This window comes from Aotus nancymaae, unplaced genomic scaffold, assembly GCF_030222135.1.
Source record: "Aotus nancymaae isolate 86718 unplaced genomic scaffold, 86718_ANA_hifiasm-v0.15.2.pri h1tg000040l, whole genome shotgun sequence".
Classification (NCBI taxonomy): domain Eukaryota; kingdom Metazoa; phylum Chordata; class Mammalia; order Primates; family Aotidae; genus Aotus; species Aotus nancymaae.
The window spans coordinates 73374845-73395206 of record NW_026988454.1 but is presented as its reverse complement, the minus strand read 5'-3'; the positions used below and the strand labels follow the sequence as shown (position 1 = coordinate 73395206).

The following is a 20362-nucleotide window of genomic DNA, read 5'->3' as shown; positions in this document are numbered from 1 at the left end:
CCTATTTAATATTTCAGAAATTGTATCAAAAAACATCTTAAATGCCCTTTAAAGGATGCATAGAAAATGTAAATGAGTAATAGATTAACCTGGAAAGAGACAAAAATATATAGGGAGAACACACTTGTTTTAGAGAAGATGAAGCGGTATTTACACAAGTAGAAGATTTAAGAAAGAAACTTGTAAACTAAAACATTAGAGTTAAAAACATATATCCCCATACTTAGTCTTTAAAATGCAGAGAGCTACAAAGTCACAAATATTAAACCACTTCTAATAGTTAAAATTAATTTTCCAGTATTTCAACACTTTCCCCAGGGTCTCATCCCCACTTCCTAAAGTCACACCAAGGTAGCCTTTAAAGTTTAAAATATTCCTTTCATCTATTGAATGACTAATACTCAGTGATGTGAATACAAATACTTTTCCATTAAAACCAGGAAACCAAAGAAGTAACATCCTTCACTCCTCTGATGAGTGTAGGTGGTGTAGTGAGCCCTCTTTTTGTGTCCCTCCCTTCTCTCTGTCAGACACAGGGGCATGTGTAGCCTCACTCTTATTTTTAGAGACAAGAAGCTTCACATTAAATGCACATGTGCCAGGTTGCTGACAGTTCTCCCTGCATAGTTGCACAATGATTCTCATTTTTAGGTTTTTCAACCTTCTTTCTTTTGTAGTATCCAGATATATTGATAAAGAATTTGCAGAACTTAAATAAAAATAAATGACAGTCAAGAAGACAATGTTCAGTATACAGTATATGTTTTAATATATAAATTTACACTCGACTGTATTTGACTAACGATAAAGCATATAAACTTATTTGTACAGGAAGCCACTGACATAAAAAAATCAGGATATAAAAACTTTCTCATTTTAAAATAACATATAATGGTGAATTTCCTCACACCATTACAGTTTATTTTGGCTTCATTTCTATGATTTAAGCATATTCTTTCTAGAGCAATTATTTTTAATAATGTTACATGTTTGTATATAAAGTGAATTCAAAAGGAACTCGTCTTCCTGAGCAATACCAAATAGTGTATGAGACCAACACATGTGAGCCAAAGTAGGAATTCTGAAAACTAGTTTTAAATTTTTATGCATTCATTGTACACTTATGTTGATAGTGATAGAGTCATTCACATATATTTAGTGAATTTTAAATAAATGGAAAAAGAGGCTAAGGCCTTAATATTTTTATTTTATATCCTTGCTGTTGAAACATCTATCATAAATATATAGTGGAAAGATGAAAATGCCTCTCTTAAGATGCAAACAAGATATACCCAATTTTAATGCACTTTGTATTATTTTATTTGTATAATTACCAATAATCACATGACTCTACATGTAGGAAAATGCACAAATTCAGAACACATATTCCAAATGAGGATACAGCTGTTACTTTCTTTTAACTTGCTACAATACTAATATTTACCTCACTGTTTACCTCTGGGAAATATTCTCTGATTTTAAGAGAGAAACAGGAGTAAATTATAATGACTTAAGGGAATAAGTTGTATGAATTTTCAAATAAAAGGCTGTACTGTATATGTCTAGTATTCAGGCCTTTTTAGGGTAGAGAAACAATTGGAGATTTCAGTATGTTCAAATCCAAGACTGTCAAGCTAAATAGTTAACAACAACAATGAAATCAAAGGGCTGTTTCTGAACCCACTACTTTTGTACTTACCATAAAATGCATTCACAGCTGGCAAATGTGAAAATGCAAGTTCATCACAGAAAAAGGGTAATTTAAACTGAATTAGAAAAGGTACTGTGCAGAAGAAATTGATTATAAACAGAAAAGAAGCATTATGTCTCAGTTAATAGATATTACAGAAAATTGGGTTCTGTGATTTCAGTAAAAATAAAAACAATGTTTCCACTGCGTAGGAAAATCATTTACATATTTACATTAGCATGATTTATGTAGTATATATAAAATATTTATTTGCAGCCTAATGTAAAAAATGTACGTAGGCTAAACTCATTAAAAACATACTAATTCACTAATTTTTCTAAGCTTAGATTTAGCTGAATGTATAGGAAGTCAGAGGTCAGAAATCAAATAATAAGTCAAGGATGTGTATTTTTTGCTTTTGTAAAATTTCAGCCACTTTTATGAGGTCAAATGAATAACTAAAGTTCAGAAGATTACAATTTTAATTCTTTATTTATAATTACCAAGTTAATTTAAGACAGTTTAATAAATAAAAATACAATTTCTATCTAAATTATGAGTCCACTTGAATATTGCTAAGGTACCACTGAAATTTTCCAATCATTTAAAATACTCAAAAGTGTTCAGTCAAATTACTCTTATTTTTTGAGTAACAAAATGTAGCTTCAATAATGTAGCATTTTATACTTAAATTCAAGTAGCACATGTTCAGTGCTTTTAGTGGACTTTTCTTTTTCCAACTTGATTTTGCATGGGGAGGGTCTTATCTTCCATTACTTACACTTCATTTTGCCATAAATCATCAGGACTAATATGATGAACTGGCTTAAATTATACAAATTACTTCTACATGCTTCCATGGTTTCTCATGTTGTAATTTTTAAGCTCTTTACCCAGAGGATTTTTAAGTATCAAGATATGTGATACTTCAGTGACCACCAGGGGGCAACAGGACTTTTGGGTGTCCTGGACAATCAAGTCCATATTGAACAAGGTAAAGATAAGTTAATTGTGAAATTTTATGTGTATACATTTGTGCATATCTATGTACATATATGATGAACATATACTATTTGACTGATTGATTACTTTTAAGTTTCTTTTTCTCTCTGTACCTATGCCAGCCTACTAAATGCCTTCATAAAAATTTGTGAGATGTCCTTTGACCTCTTTTAGTCTATAGAGACCAAGTTAAATGAATAGGCTCAAAGGCACCTTAGAAGGTGAGTTATTTTATGGAAAGGCTCACTCAAGTTTTGTTTCTGTTTTTATTTTTTTTTTAACTAAACCAAATAATTTTGAGTTTCCAGAGAGACCTCAGATATTCTCTTCCTTAGTCTGTTCCCACTTACATTAGTCTTTTACCTGAGAAATAGGGCCAGAGATTTTAAGTATCCTCTGAAGTTCCCAGAGAACTTTCTCAGTTTAGGAATATTTTAGACACTACTCCTTATCCTGGTCTTCTGCTATGGTTAATACTAAAAATGAAATTCTGTCAAAATTTGCCTAACTAATCTCAAAAAGATCTAAGAAGAGGTCTAAAACATATGAGTTTTTATGTATTGAGTAATTTAGAATTTCTGTTTTAGAGAAAGAAATGCATGAGTAATGCCCCCTAGTTGTGAAATTGTAAAGCTGTGGACATTCTCTCCCTTGAGGAAGGGTAAAATTCTATACATACCAAAGGTGATGTTTTATAATACCTCTAGACTTTGCATATAGTTGTTCTCTGTGAAGAAAAGGCAAATTTATATAAGAGACAAGGACCTTCCTGGGAGGAGACGATCCCAAATCAATCCCATTTGAATTTTAACAGTATTAGAAACTCTGAAAGATTAGAATGGTTCTGACTGAGAAAGAAATGAGCCCAAGTACCACAAAGAAGTGCTCACTGTGAGAGAAATAGAATTGAGCTTAAAATTTGTTGGGCGAAGACATTTGCTGATACTCAAAGGCCTCAGAACCCAGCAACCTAGCTATGGTATTTATGCTGATTATGCAAGTATGAACTAAAAAGGCTGTGCCATTTTAGCTCAAAGGCAAAGTGGCATTATAGCATGGAGGGATATATAGAACAAGGTATCATTGTAGCAATACTAAGTACAGCCAATTATTAAAAGGTATGCAATATGACAGTGACAGAAATAAAGTCAGTAGTGCACTGAACAATGTAATCACCTGGACAAAATATGATCTCTTTGGACTGAGTGTATGCCTAGAGATCCATAGTAGGTATTAAGGAGAGCAGAAGCCCTCAAAAGGGAGATGCTAGATTTGCCCATTTGGACGAGTAAACTTAAAAAAGATAAATGACTGTATTTATTCTTGATAGTGTGGATCGAACTGATTAAAGATTCACAATCTTACTGTCATAATATTCCAGAAAGAGAATGGTAACCAAAGCCATTATCAAAAGTAGGCTTTTCATGTATTTATTAAATATAAAAAGTCACCGGGGACATATGCAGATGAATAAATCATAACCCAATAGTCAAAAGACCTAACACCCATCATGATGCCTTTATGACTTGTTTCTTTTTGAAAACAGGGAGAATATCATAAACTTTGAGAAACAGGTAACCATTCAGTTTTTCTGTGTTGATTTCAACAGTGATGATATCTTTATAATTGCGCTATTGACCATAAACTGCAAGAAATTCAATGCACAGTGAGGATTTTTATCGTCTGACTTGTCTAAAGTTGTTTTCTTTTCCCCTCCCTGCACTCATATCAGATAGAAAAATTCATAAAATTTTTACATCATCTCAGATTCTATGCACTTATGATTATCATTGTTTGGTTTCATAGGCGCATTGCTATAGATAAGCTACAGAATTAACCTGGCATATTCTCTATTTGATTTTAGATTGATGAAATGACTGAGGTCAATCTCAGTTTAATTAAGTATTTTAATATCTGATAGTCACTCTTTCTGCAGTCTTTTAATAAGCAGGCTTTGGTGGCAAAGTCTGTGAAACTTAAAAACATGAAAATTCTGGCAGAAAGTTGCTTCATTTAAGATAGATGATAACCATAAAAAACAAAACCTACTTTCTCTACCTCACAAGTACAGAGAAGAGACATTATCCTGCATTTCAATAAAGAAGGACAAGATCCCTTATGAGTGTTTTTTAAGATCTCAACTTGAATTTAATTTTTCTGTATTATCATATCTTTGTCTTTCACAATCCATAGTGTATTTCCATATATGTTTGATTTAAACTTTTGAGGGAACAATTACTTTCTAAGTTTGAATAAACAAATGCAGAAAATAATAACATGCATGCCCTTAGGTACTTTTGAGAAAGCCCAGTGGGCCATCACATTTTAGATAAATGGTAGTTCTGTCCATTTCAGAGAATGACCAGCTCTGGCCCAATCAGTTGTACTTGGTCAAAAGGCTACAAAACAGGGAGGGGAATGATACTGACTGAAAAGGAAAGTAAAGTAATAATACATTAGAATCAATGTTAGACTTCTACCTATTCAAATATCTTAAAATATGATGATATATAAAAGCAGCTGTTCTATATTTAGCCATTTTAATTTTTAATCAAGTTTAAGACCTAAATAGATCAATTTTTTGATCAGAGAATGAGAGTATGAATTTTATATAAATTGTACTGCTAGAGCTATATTATAAATATGTCTTTAAAGTTACAGTTGAAATTTGAGTAAGATATATATTTTGTGTATCATTGTCCAAAATGTGTCATTTTGCATTTTTTATGTTTTATAAATTGGTCTGAAATGTATTCTCTAGTAATACTTGTAATTCAAAATGTAAAAATTTCGAGGCTTACCATTATAAGGCATTTAGTGCAATGCTAAAAGTAAATACTTAAATGTATTTCTTTAATGGTGTCTGATTCATCATCAACATAGATCCAGAAATATTTACCTATTCAAATACACATATCTATCATTTCCAAGGTCTATGTGACTCATAGATTTTGCATATTTCTCTCCAGCCAGTAGAAGCCATCTTAGTCTCTGTCTAAACTAAGGCTAGCCTTAGGAAGGCAACATTCAAAGATCATGAATTAAATACTCAGAGGACCATTGTTTAATTTTTGAATTGAAGTGTATGTCTGGTTTTCTAAATTTGGTATTCAAATCTCTTAAGAACCACAGTGTGTGTTCCACAGGTAAACTTTTCACTTCCCCATCCCACTAATGGGATCCTTGTCCAGAACCTGGCCTTATGCCTTAGGCCTTGTTACTTACTGATACGTCATCTTGATGTGGACAGCTGACATATGCCTGGATGTGAACTGCTCGTCAATGCCTGACTCTGCCTGCAACCTTTTAGACAACTACTACTATGTTTTTTTGAATCTATCTGATGTCAACCATTTGCGGGTAGCACCAGTCTTCCTGTCAAAATATTTATTGGACAATATGCAACCTGCCTTTCTTGGCTACTTCTAACACCTACAGATACAAGCATTTCCCTTAGAAAACCTAGATTCATCGTATTCCAGCCCTGACCTCTTTCATTTTATCCCATTCTGCAACAATTTAGCCTGCAATATATTCTCTGCTACATGATGAGACACTGAAGAATGCATTTAGATTTTAGAGCATCATGTTGTAGTTACCACATTGTATTTGAAAAATTACTGGTTTTAGAGTTATTTGTTACTTTCTTTTACCTTTCTTTGCTTCTTCCCTCTTTGATTGTTTATTTCCCTGCACTTATCATGCTTTAGAAATACATTCCATTCTCTAGGTTTTGGCTAGGTACTGGCATGCAAAAATGACTAGGAAATGTTCTCTCTTGTGGTCCTCTAGAAATACTTATTTTAGTATATGGCAGACATACGCCATTAACAGATACTGCCTTTTAATTGAGATAGGTAAATATCTGATAGATATATTCAGAGCAATAAATCAAACTGGAGAGCATCCTATTAGGGACTGACATTGTAGATTGAACTTGAGTTGCAAATAATAGATGATCTGACAAAGGAGAATGGGGAAAGGAAATTTCAGAGAGCAAGATAATATATAAAGGGTGAAGCAGGGAGTTTATAAGTTACACTTTGTTGATGAAACACAGTACCCTAGGCATTTTAAGCTGAATAAATTTAATTTGGAAAATTAGCTTCTCACAAAATTTTTTGAAAGTTATTGTACTAGTTACATAACTGCATAACAAATTAGCCCAAAAGTCAGAGGCTTAACAAAACCAGAATTTATTATCTCGTATTTTTTGTGGGTCAGGAATCCAGAGCAACTTAGCTGAGTCCTCTGGCTCAGGGTCTTCCACAGAGTCACAATTCAGATGTCAGTCTGCACTGTGATCATCTCAAAGCTGAAGGGGAGGATTGGCTTCCTAACACACAAGTGACTGTTAAGTATCAGAAGACCCACTTCCAAGATCACACAACATGATGGTGGCAGCCTCATTTCTCACTGTCTTCAAACTGAGTTGTCAGTTCCTTGCCACACAGACCTCTGCATAGGGTTACTCACAACATAGCAGTTTGTTTACCTCCAGAGCCAGGACCACAAGAAAAAAAAAACTAAGAAAGGCTCAAGTAAGATAAATGTCACCCTTTTTTGTAACTTAATCTCAGAAGTGATACCTATACTTTTCTGTCCATTGCAAGCCAATTAGTAGGTCCTGTTCATACACAAGAGGAGAATGATACACAAGGACTTGAGTACCAGGATTCAGGGTCATTGAGGCCATCTTAGGGGCTGCCACCCATGAGGCTGAAGAAACAGGCTTTAGACTAGTCCTCCAGGAATGATCACCAGATCAGTGCATAACTCTTCAACACTGACACTTCTGCACTTGAAACCACCTGTGGAATGTGTTCAGAATGCATCTCTGGAGCAGCAATTCTGCAATCAGGAAGCTGAACACAAGAACCCTTACCCCTGCAGCTATCATTGCTGCCACTGTTCTCACCAACCAAGAAGCTGAAGAAAAGTCAGTAGAAGAGTGCTGCCGAAAACACAAGATATTTCCATGGTCTTTCTTGCCATACTATAAAGCTAAAAGAAGGGAGATAGCTGTGGCTTAACTCAACTTCCAAGTCTTACATGATTTCAAGACTTTGAGCAACAAAGTTCATTAGTATTTCTCAATGATAAGAGGCACTCTTATCATTTAGAATTTAAAAATATGTTTATGGAAGCATAATGCATATGAGGAAAATGTACTTTTTATTAGTATACAGTTTGATTTTTACAAAGTGAATACATTGTGTAACCAGTAGCGGAACTGTGAAACAGAGCATTAACAACTTCCAGAAACCCCCCCTGTTATCAAGTCTCAATCTCTACTTCCAATAAAATGTTTTTTTCCATTTTGTGTACTTTATGTGACCTGAATGAGTCACATTATGTAATTTGTGTCTTTTGTAGTTGCTCAACAAATTAAGAGATTTGTCCATATTGTTGAGCATAGTGCATGCAGTTGTGGTTTCTTTATTTTCATTGTTTTATAGACTTCTATTGCAGAATATGCCAAATTTGTTAGTTTATTCTACTGTTAAAATACATTTATTAATTTCTTGCTCTTGAAAATTATAAATGATATGTTCTAGAATTCTTATTTTGATGACCGTATGCTAAGACTGAAGGTTTGTGCCTTCCAAATATTCAATGTTGAAGCCTGAATGTTTGTGCCCTCCAAAAATTCAATGTTGAAGTCACAATATAATAGTATTCGGAAGTGGCAACTTTGTGGGTAATTAGGTCATGAGGATAGAACCCTGATGGATGGATTTAGTGCTCTTATGAGAAGATAAAGGAGAGATGATCTCTGTCAGGTGAGGATACAGCTAGAAGATGGCCATCTGCAAAGCAGGAAATGAGCTGTCACCATAATCCAACCATGCCAGCACCCTGATCTCAGATGCCCTATCTTCTAGAACTGTGAGAAATACATCTCTGTTGTTTGAGTCAATGAATCTACGGTCTTTTTCTGTAGAAGCCCAAAGTAATACACCATATATGTGCATTTTACTGGATGTAGTCTTAGGAGTTGAAATACTGTTTCACAGAGTTGCATATGTACCATTGGGAAGAATCTGTTCAATTTTTTTTTTTTGCCTTTTTGAGTTGTCTGTTTTTTTCTCATAAATTATAAGAGTTCTTTATATCTAGATATGCACCATTTGCCAGATACACCTCTCTTGTTACACCTTGTAGTTTGCCTTTTCACTGTTAATGGTTTCTTTTGATAAATATTAATTCTACTATAATCCAATTTATTATTTTCCTCTGTGATTAGCAATTATGGTATACTGCTCAAGAAATTGTTGCCTAATCCAAGTCACAAATATATTATGTTTTCCTCAAAATTCTTTATTGTTTTTCCTTTCATATTTAGATCTGTAACTCATGTAAAATTAATTTTTGTATATTTTATGAGTTAGAGGTCAAGATTCATTTTTTTTCCCATAGATATATCCAATGAAACCACCATAATTTCTCGGAAAGACTCACTCTTTTGCATTGCACTACAGTGGTGCTTTGGTCATGAATCCATTGGATGACAGTATGTGTGCAAGATCCTACTAAGGTTTTGAGAAAATTCTGTTCTCAAAGAAACCATGATAGTCAGGAATCTGACATATTTATCTACTTATTTTTTATAAGAGGGAAAATATGGTTTTTTAAATTCTTTGCCATCAAATGTCTATATAAAAATTCTGATTTTATTGATAAAACTTCAAAACATTTACTCTCTATGCTAGAGTTTGAATGTGTCCTCCAAAATTCATGTTGAAATTTAATTGCCATTGTGGTGTATTAAGAGGTGGGACCGGCCAGGTTCAGGGGCTCATGCCTGTAATTCCAGCACTTTGGGAGGCTGAGGCAGGTGGGTCACCTGAGGTCTGGAGTTCAAGACCAGCCTGGCCAACATGGCAAAACCCCATCTCTACTAAAAACATACAAATTAGCTGGGTGTGGAGGCAGGCACCTGTAATTCCAGCTACCTGGGAGGCTGAGGCAGGAAAATCCATTGAACTTAGAAGGCAGAGGTTACAGTGAGCCGAGACCATGCCATTGTACTCCAGTCTGGGCAACAAAAGTGAAACTTCATCTCAGAAAATAAATAAATAAATAGATAAATAAATAAAAAGATGGCACATTTAAGTGGTGATGACATCATGAGGGATCTGACCTCATGAATGGCTTAATGCCATTATTGTGGGACCAGGTTAGTTATTGTGGGATTAGGCTCCTGATGAAAGGATGAGTTCTGTCTGATTTCTTCTCTTTGTCTCACATATCTACTTACACTTCTGCCTTCTGCCCTGGCATGATGCCCCATGAAGGCCCTTGCCAGATGCCAGCACCATGCTCTTGAACTTCCCAGCATCCAGAACCACAAGCCAAGTAAACTTGTATTATTAATATATTATCTAGTTTCTGAGATTCTGTTATGGCAGCAGAAAATGGACTAAGACACTCTACATATTTGTAACTTAGAAATTTGGGTACAAAACACATTTAAATTTAAAATACTTTACTTGTCTCTCAGATTTTGGATTAGCATGTGAACTGGGCTCTCTGACTGTAACAGTGCCTGTCCAGCTAGAGTAATCCTTTAAAAATAAATGTCATAATATCTAACTCCTGCCCTGGAAACTCTCCAGTGACTCCCATCTCATTAACAGCTCACACAGTCTCACCAAACTGGTACTCTCTCTCCTGCTCCCTATCATTTTCTCACCTTTTCTTGTCACACTCACTTCCAGCTCTTCCAAGAGGGCAGGCATTCTTCTGCCTCAGGACCTTTGAATTCCCTCTGCCAGGAATGTAATTTCTCTCCACGTTTGTCTGGATCATTCTTTCACTTCCCTCAGATCCACTCAATTGTCTCTTCTCACAAAGATATTTTTTTAAGCTTCTCTATTCACATTGTTCTTTTCCACAGATTTTACCATCACTCAATATATTGTATCTTAACTTATAGCTTGTTCAGTGTCCCTCCAAACTAGAATTTAGAACTAATGAAGATAGAGAGTTTTTAAATTCTGCTTTCCTGGTGGCTAGAGCAGTGCTTAAAAATATATACTAGGTACTCAGTTATTGAATGAATTAATGAATAGTTTTCAATTAGTTTGATCATATGTTTTATTTTTACTTATTTTTATTTTGTTTTTGTACTTTAGGTTCTGAGTACATGTGCGGATCATGCAGGATTGTTGCATAGGTACGTACATGGCAAGGTGGTTTGCTGCCTCCATCCCCCTGTCACCTATATCTGGCATTTATTCCCATGTTATCCCTCCCCAACTTCCCCACCAGCCACTGTCCCTCCCTTAGCCCCCCCGAACAGACCCCAGTGTGTGATGCTCCCCTCCCTGTGCTCATGTGTTCTCATTGTTCAACACTCGTGGTGTTTGGTTTGCTGTTCTTCTGTCAGTTGGCTGAGAATGATGGTTTCCAGATTCTTTCATGTCCTTACAAAGGACATTAACTCATTTCTTATGGCTGCATAGTATTCCATGGAGCATATGTGCCACATTTTCTTTGTCCAATCTACGATTGACGGGCATTTGGGTTAGTTCCAGGTCTCTGCTATTGTAAATAGTGCCATAGTGAACATACATGTGCATGTGTCTTTATAATAGAATGATTTATAATCCCTTGGATATCTACCCAGTAATGGTATTGCTGGATCAAATGGAGTTTCTATTTTTAGATCCTTGAGGAATTGCCACACTGTCTTCTACAATAGTTGTACTAACTTACACTCCCACCAACAGTGTAAAAGTGTTCCTTTTTCTCCACATCCTGACCATGTGTTTTATAATTAGATGTATGAGGTTATTTTTAGAGAAACCTTGTACAAGGACATTTCTTGCAGTTTAGGTTATCTGGAGGCAAGATTTTTTGGGAGTGCCATTAGTAATCACAATTCAAATCTTTGAAGAGTATTAGAATAGTTAATATATAAAATTCAAAAGAGGAAAAATATATCAGAGGATGTATATTCATTTTTAAAGAGAGCTATAAATATTAAAACACAGCAGATAATTATTAGGGAAATAGGCAGAATTAAGCAGGATAAGTTCTCATTATACATGCTAAGTAAATAAAAAAAAATTGTCTCTAGCAGGATCAAGATGGGCAGCTCACCATAGCCCTAGCATTTCTACTTGGAAATGAAATGTCATAATAAAAAGTGTATAAGGACATAAATTTAAAAAATCTATGAAACCCAAGTAACTTAAAGTGAATATATAGAAGCCTTGGAATAGGGGTTTGTTAGAAATATCTTGAAATTATATGCAAATCTTGTACGAATATGCATTTTTCTGGGGGAGAGTTTTCCCAATCCAATTATTGAAAGAATCCACCTCCCCCCTCCCCCCAAATTAAGAACACTACCTTATATTAGTGATTCTGAAATCTGGTAGCACATTAAAATCATCTAGGAAAGGTTTTAAAATTATCAAGGCCAGAGCTTCATTATCAACAATTTTATATATTTAATATGAGGCGAGTATAGATATTAGCACATTTTTAAGCTCCTTGGGTAATTCTGCTGTATACTCAGAGCTGAGAATAATTGCTCTCAAGCAGTGCTGTTCAATAAACATATAATATGAGATAAATATGTAATTTTAAATTTTATAGTAGCCACATTAAAAATGAAAGTGAAATTTATTTTAGTGATACATTTTGTTTAATCTAATATATCAAAAATATTATAATTTCAACATGTAGCAGTAGCCACATTTCATGCGCTCAAAAGCAGTATCTGCTAATTACTACTCTACTGGACAGTGCTATGGTTTGAATGTTCCCTCCAAAATTCATACTGAAACTTAATACCTAATGTGACAATATTAAGAGGTGAGACCTTTAAGAAGTGGTAGGATCATTAGGGGTCTGCACTACGAATGGATGTATCAATTAATAGGTTAATTAATTAATGGGTTATCAAGGGAAGGGAACTACTTTCTTTATAAGAAAAGAAAGGAAAAGCTGAGCCAGCACATAAGCATCCTCAGCTTTCTTGTCATGCGATACAGTGTGCCATCTTGGAATGCCACAGAAAGTCCCTATTAACAAGAAGTCTCTCACCAGATACACCCCCTCAACATTGAACTTCACAGCCTCCATAACTGTAAGAAATAAATTTCTTTTCTTTATAAATTATCCAATTTCAAGTATTCTATTATAAACAACAGAAAATAGACTAAGACAGACAGTATACTTTCTGTGTTTAATGTAGCCACTCCATGATCAAGATACAGAATTGTTTCATCACCTCAAAATTCTCATGTGCTACACCTTTATTGTCACACCCACATCCTCTCCCCAACCTTCCTAATGTCTGTCAACCACTAATATCTTTTTCATCTTTCTCATTTTGTTATGTGAAGAATGTTTTACAAATCATGTAGTAAGTGACCTTTTGAGATTGGCTGTTTTCAATCAGTATAGTATTCCCGAGTTTCATTCAAGTTGTTGAGTATATCAATAGTCCATTCTTTTTATTTACAAGTAGTATTCCATTGTCTGAATATACCACAGCTTACTTGCCCACTCACTCACTGAAAAATATTTGGATTGTTTCCAAGTTTGAACTATTACAAATAAAGTTGCTATGAATGTTTTGGACAGGCTTTTGTATGATCACCTTTGAATTTCTCTGGAATATTTTCCAGTAGTATAATTTCTGGGTCACATGTAAGCACAAGATCAATTTTGCAAAATACTGAGACTTCTATACTCTTTTTTAAAGTAGCTGCTCCATTTTATATTGCCTCTAGAATATATAAAGAACTTTCAAAATTCAACAGTAAATAAGACAAAAATCTAATTGGATAATGGTAAAAGATGTAGAGACATTTCACCAAAGAGGATGTACAGATGGCAAGTAATCGCATGTGAAAATATTTATAATCGTTATCTATTACCAAAATGTAAACTAAAACCACAATTATAAATCACTATAAACCTAAATCATGGCTAAAATTTAAAAATCATGATAACAGCAAATGCTGGCAATGATAGAGAGAAACTAGATAACTCGTACATTGCCGAACAGAAAGTAAAACTCTGTAGCTTTTCATCCTCTTCACAAGGTCTTCCACAGGAAAAAAAACTTTTCAATTTTGGGGAGGCCCAATTTATCTGCTTTTTTTGTTTTGTGGATTGTACTTTTGTTGCCAAGTCTAAAAACTCCTGCTTACCCTATACACTAAAGACTTTCTCCTATTTCTTTTTAACAGAAAGTTTGGTATTAGCACTTTTTACATTTAAGTCTGTGATTTATTTTGGGTTTATTTTTCTTATGGTCACAAGGGTTAGGTACAGTTTCTTTTCCATTTTTTTTTTCTTTTGTGTATACTCCAATTGCTGCAGCACCGTTTCCCAGCAAAGTTTGAAGTCATTGCAAACTTTGTCAGATTAATGTCTCCCCACGCATTTACTTCCCCATTCTGGTGCATTCTACAAGTAATTAAGAAATAGGTTTCAAGTGCTTCAGGTTCAAGTTTACTAACCCATCCTGGGTTTGGCTAATTCAGGCAGTCTGGTTGAAGTTCAGATAAATAAACACATTTTTTCACTTTCATCTCCACTTCTCCTTCCCTCTTTTCTTCTTCTTCTTTATTTTCCTTTATCTCTTCTCTTCTTTGTTCTTCTCAGCAAGATTCAGTTGTAAATACTGAGGACATAGCAGTGAAGAAATCATACTTGTCTTCATGGAGTTTACATTTTGTATGAGGGAAACAAATCATGTGAGCAAATGAAAGTTAATATGGGGTCAGAATAATAAATGAGGACTAGTAAATGTTGTTAATACAGTTGATTAGATACAGTTGATTAGAAAACTACTTTAAATCAAGGTGTAAGCAAAGTTCTTTTTCATGAAGTGATATTCATGTCAAATCTTGAATAATGAGATGGAAGGAAGGAATTAGGGATAAAATCTGGAGAAAAAAGTGTTCCAAGCTGAAGAAACTATTGATACAAGGTCAGTATGTTGTCATTAAACTTGATAGGTTGTTTGCTTGTTTGTTTTAAGAACACAGAGAAGGTCAGTATAGCTACAGCTGGGAAGGATAGTTTGCTTCTATTTTGAGTTTAGTTCATGAAAGGCCAGATCATGTGAGTTCTTGCAGACCCTGTTTGGAAGTTTGAATTTTATTTCCATTTCCACAAAAATCCTTTGGTAGTCCCTAAACAGAGAAGTAATATGATTCACATTTTAAAAAATAACATTTAGCTGTTTTTTTTTAAAGCCATGTTGGAAACAGGAAAACCAGTCAGAAGGTTTTTTAAGAAATATCAGTGACAGATGATAGGGATGTGGACCGACCAGGTCAATAGCAGTAGAGATAGGGCAAAGTACTTGGATTCCAATCACATTTTGAGGTAGAGCCAACAAAACTTGTAAATGTAGTAGATGCAGGGAATGAGCATGAAAAAATAATCAAAGATAAATTTTTGCATCTCAGAAATTTGGTGAATAATGTTATAATTTCCTGAAACAGGTAAAACTAGAAGAAAAATGGTTTATAAAGGTGATGAATATGGAGTGCCTGTTTCAAACTTGTTAATTTTTAGACGCTTGCAATATTCATCCTAGTTGAGAGGCCAAGTAGGCAAATGGAAATAAACATCTGGAGACTGAGGGAGGGATCATATACAAAGACAAATTTGTAAGATAAGTGTTTAAAGCCTCAAATCTGATTAAATCACATCAGAAAACTATAAGTATAGAGGAGAGATCAAGGGAATTCCAATGTTTAGAGGTTGTCAAGGAGTGGAGGAGTCAGTGAAGAAGGAAGCAAAGTTGCAAAATACGAAAGGGGGAATGTATTTCAAAGGGTGGTCAGCTCTGTGAAATGCTAACAAGGAGTCAAGCACAATAAGAATTTGAGTCAAATAGAGAAGTGGTCTTGGGTTTCTTTCATAGGATGGAGTTTGTTAATGATATTAGCAAAACTGATTTTCTTTATATACCAAAAAGGCACAGAAACTTTGGTGAATTGCTTAAAGCTATAAAAATATTAAATGGAAGAGCTGTAAACTCAACCCCATTATTTCCTGATTTCGAAGCCTGTTTGGAACTGAAGGAAGAGGCTTTACGCATAGGCACTTTATGATGAGAGAAATGTGATGGCAATCTTTTTGTTTCTCTGGTCCTACTTACTGCCTGCAGGTGAGATAAAAGCTGAAGATGAAGAATTTGACTTTATGATAACTTCTGTGATATTGTGGCATACGTAGGGTTGGAAAGTGACTGCAACACTATTTAGTTGAAAATACATTGGTTCATATAAAAATTTTAAGAATTGGGATTGGTTTTAAGATCAACTGGAGTTGGGGAATCAGTCAGTCTAAGACTCTCTCTTCCCATGTCTTGTCTTTGCCTAATGCCTTGTTGGATGGAACTTATTTCTGAGAGTGCTATATTTTTTGGAGGCTAGGTCCTAACTAAGCCCTTCTTGAGGTAAAGGATGGCCAGATGCCACTGACAAACTCCCTTCGCATCTGCCACAACATGACTGAAGTTCCTTGCAATGAAAACATCTTAAAAGGAAATGCGCAAGTTTGTAGTTCCTAACAGAGTTCCCTGTCAGAGCTTGATGGGCCAAGATCCTTTTAGTTTATTACAGAAACGTGTGCCTTGGTAGAAGTCATGTGTATTTGTGTGTGTATGTTTGTGTTTGTGCATGTGTGTGTATATATATGTATTTGTATGTCTGTATATATACATATATACATATGTATATATGTGCATATATGTATATATATGTATACATGTGTATGTGTGTGTATATGTGTGTATATGTGTGTGTATATATGTATGTGTGTGTATACATATATACACACATGCACACAAATGCACATCAATATATATACACACATGTACATATATACACATACAACATATATAGACACATAACATATATACATTATATATATATGTTATGTATTGTTGAGCAGAGAAACACATTCCATGTACCTTTAATAGGTTCAACTTTTCTTTATACCCAAAAAGCTACCCATAAACAATTTCTCTGTACATATTGCTGATCCCACAGTTTATGAGTCATTCTTAATATCCTTATCTGAACTCAGTTGGACAGGAAAATAAAGTTGCAAGTATTATAAATGTATCTTTCTTTTAAAGACAAAGAGACTTTTACTTGTGAGAAAAGAAATTATTAAATCAACTCATGATCTGCCATGTATACGATATGATAAATCTGGAGGAAAAAAGTACTGTTTTAATGTCATGTCCACAGCAGGGTTTATGGGTTTTGGTGTAAATTTTTTGGTAGTGTGTTTGATGTTTTCTCAAATAAAAAGAAGCTTTCATATAGCAGTTATCTTTTTGTCTCTTCCTCAGGTATATCTTTTTCTGGTTGTATCATAACAAAGCTTCAAATACTTCATTACACTTTTTGGGCACTGGCTCTATTTTTATGTTACCATGATAAAAAAAAAGTTGATAATTAATTTTCTATTCTATGTAATTATTAACTTTAATCAATTTTCATTGAAAGTTTTCAATAACTATAGCTTCAATATCTCAGGCCTGCCTAAGTTCTAAGATCATACTGTTAGAAAAATTGTATGAATGAAAAGAATCGATGGTGCCTGTTTGCTAATTGAATGTGATTTTTGTATTAAGTCAAGAGCTTAGTTTTAGGCATGTATCTTGGAAATAAATAATATTCAGGGAGCACTATTAAAATGTCAATTATACTCTTACTCTAGAGTGCATTTTTTGTATGATATATAATGATACAGGCATGCATATCAATAGTTAAATCCCAGTCCACATTCATATTTGCTTTGTGATTTAGGGCAGGTACCTTCTAGTTGTTGAGTATTGGTTTCCTTGTCTGTGTAACAGAGGTGAAAATATGTGTCTACCAGAGATACAATATGAAATTATGTATATGACTCACTTAACACAGTGCAATGCAGATAATAGTCTTTACATTTTACAGACGTTATTCAACAAAGAGTCTAACAAAGTCAGCAGCTTTCTATCAAATTATTGTTAATAATAAATGTTGCCTTATTACTATGGACTACTTACTAGCCTAATTGATTTGTAGAACAGTTTGATAAGTGGGCCAAAGTTCTACCTCAATTCCCACAATTCCTACTGAGTGCCTTGTTCTCTCCAGTCTCTCCTCCCTGTCACTTGGAACCAGTTACAGATATTTGCTCTTCTGTAACTCTTAATGTTTCTGTGGTAGGACTGAGGAGCCTCAGTCTCTGAATGCTTCCATGGAATGGACACTGGGTTGATCTGTACCATTCTGCCTAAATCTCCTAAGATATTGGTATTACAGATTTATCTAAGTGGTGTTGGTCTGTTGAGTGGTGAGAATGTCCTATGATCTCAATTCTGGCATAGGCCTAGTAAGTGCTTTCCTTTTTCCTCCCAGTTCAGATTTCTAATGGCTTCTCCTCAGTCCTAATCTTCTACTGTAATGTTTCTTAAGCCATACTTCTGTTTTCAAAGGATTTACAATGTATTATTTTATTTTCTTGTAAATTTATTTTCAAATAATACAAAAAGTAACATGAATTCACTATATCTAGTTAAATAATGCAACGATAGTAAAGAAACATTAATAATTTCCCACTACCTTCATTACTTCTCATTTCCCAGTTTGATCCCATGTAAACATGTTAACAATTTGGTGTATATCTAACCACAGTTTTATCCATCCTCTTAAAATATGGTCATTTCTGTAGGTTTACAAAATTGCTTAAAGCAATCATAATGTCTGAATCTACAACTTGTTTTGTCACATAATTCATCAACGGGATATCTTCATTTCCATAAAGTGTTCTAATAAGTTATCTCTAAAATTTAAATACTGAATGCATTCCAAATTAATTTTGCATATGGTGAGCTCCATCTTTATTTCATTCATTCAATTTTATTCATTCTCTCATTCTTGCTAGTCCCTGACCCAACTCCTTCCTCATGTCTTTTCTCTACTACTGCCTAAGATTTCCACTGTTTCCCTGCTAATATTGGTGGTACATAGTGAGTAAGTTTCTCATCCTCTATGAGAGTTTCCCCACCTTGGCACCTTAAGGGATAATCCCTAGAGGATATCACTCCTGAAACTGAATGTTTTCAGCACCACATACCTCAGCCTCGAGAGATGGAGTCAGTGTCCTCCTTCCTTCCAACCGTGTCTTTTGGAACACAAATCTTCCCACACACACACACACACACATCATTTTTGCTTTTTCTTGGGTTTATCATGCGTATACAGCTACTTAGTGTTGTGAGACATTATATATACACTGATCTACTTTTGGATTCTCTGTTATGTGTCACTGATTTTTTATTTCCCATGCCCAAACTATATTTTATTACAAAAGTTTTTTAGTAAGAAGTTTGGTATTTAGGAAAACTAATATTTTTAAATATTTTTTTTCCACTCATTATACTCTCTCTTAATTTTGCTACCTCTTCATGGGCTATTATTCAATGTACATATTGAATGTTTTTCACATTTAAAATTGTGTGGAAAATCTGATTGGCCTTACATTAAGTTAATAAACATAATATGAAATATTCTTACCAAGAGAAAAGAATCAATTTTTCTTTCGGGTATTGTCTTTTTTAAAATAATATAATTTCTCTCACACAGATGCTATTTTTAAAAACTTATTTCTTGTATTTCATAATTTTTAAATTGTAAATGGAACATTTATTTTTCAGTCCTACTAACTTGTTATTGGGAATTATCAATGAAACTGCATGCTTATTAGGTATCCACCCAACTTAACTGAATTTTATTTTCAATTCTTTGATTTTTCTGGGTATATCTTCAATATTACATAAATATAGTTTTTTATTCTTCTAGTATTTAAAAAAAATCATTGTTATATCTGACTGCATTAACGAAACTTTCCAAAATAATTTTCTGTTACAATAGTTGGTACAGGTATTCTTGTTTTGACTTATGAAATGATTTAACATTTCAGCATTCACTATAATGGTAAGTTTTTGATAAACATCTGTTATGAAAATTTATCAAAGTAAAATTGTTTTCTTCTAGTTATATTGTATTTAGAATTTTTATTAACATTACTTATTAATAATCAAATATTTATATTGCTTGTAAGCCACCCAGTTTATGGTATTTTTGTTATAGGAGCCTAATTGACTAGGACAGTAATTATATGGATTTGTTACTTAAATAGATATCCTAATCTTGATCATTCTTTCTGGAAGGAGCCCTATTTGACCATGGTTCATTATCTGTTTTTCTGTTTCTTTGTTTGTTTTGAGATGAAATTCACATAACATAGAACTATTTTAAGTGAATAATTTAGCATATTCACAATATTGCTTAACCATCACCTTTATCAAATTTCAAAACATTTTCATCACCCCAGGTGAAATCTATGAAGCAATTACTACCCATTACCTCCTCCTACTGGCTGGCAACCGCCATCTGCTTTCTGTGTCTATGGATTTTACCTATTCTAGTTATTACACATAAGTGAAATCATGCAATATGTGATTATTGTGACTGGCTTCTGTTTCACCTTGCCTAATGTTTTCGAGGTTCATCCAAGTCATAGCATGTTTAAATATTATATTCATTCTTTTTTATGGATAAATAAAATTGTACTGTATACCAAATTCATTATCCATTCATATTTTGCTGGACATTTGGGTTGTTTTCA

At 33.9% G+C, this 20362-nt stretch overlaps 1 long non-coding RNA gene across 1 annotated transcript in view; it reads left to right on the top strand.

Annotated features, from left to right (window-relative positions):
- LOC135268345 (uncharacterized) overlaps nt 1-20362 on the top strand; it is an 87501-nt gene that overhangs the window by 523 nt on the left and 66616 nt on the right. Inside the window, exon 2 of the long non-coding RNA XR_010336663.1 lies at nt 10831-10871. This is a non-coding gene — a long non-coding RNA (uncharacterized LOC135268345). The remainder of the gene's footprint in view (nt 1-10830; nt 10872-20362) is intronic.